This window comes from Odontomachus brunneus, unplaced genomic scaffold (assembly GCF_010583005.1).
Source record: "Odontomachus brunneus isolate Ranch 3 - 2012 unplaced genomic scaffold, Obru_v1 Obru_scaffold_206, whole genome shotgun sequence".
In the NCBI taxonomy this organism is placed as follows: domain Eukaryota; kingdom Metazoa; phylum Arthropoda; class Insecta; order Hymenoptera; family Formicidae; genus Odontomachus; species Odontomachus brunneus.
In genome coordinates, this window is record NW_022639656.1 from 216,071 (window position 1) to 216,445 (window position 375).

The window sequence follows — 375 nt, forward strand, 5'->3', positions numbered from 1 at the left end:
GACCAAAATGCCTCACAAAGCACAATGTCTCAGCAGCTGTAAACGGAAGACTTCTCTTTTTGAGATTTTTTATTTTAAGAATACTTGGCCTGTTGAGTAAAATACCTCTTCGTTTGTAAATAGAGTTAAAATCTTGTCTTTCAATATACTTAAGTCAGGTTTTTTGGGTCTGCAAATAGAAAATGCAAAATAAGATTTGTTTAAGAGGACAGTATTTTAAATCTATAAAACTGTAAATAAAATGTTGCTAAGTTGTAGTCAGAAAGAGCACACAAGCTTTAATTTAACCACTGTTATTCACACATAAATGAGGAAGAGAGAAACACATTACAACATATCTATTAATAAAATAACTTACTGATTAATACGAAAAAA

The 375-nt window shown here is 29.6% G+C and overlaps 1 protein-coding gene across 3 annotated transcripts in view; it reads left to right on the forward strand.

The window, feature by feature from the left end:
* LOC116852195 (transmembrane protein 8B-like) overlaps window positions 1-375 on the forward strand; it is a 213,237-nt gene that overhangs the window by 92,997 nt on the left and 119,865 nt on the right. The gene's annotated exons all lie outside the window — the stretch shown is intronic.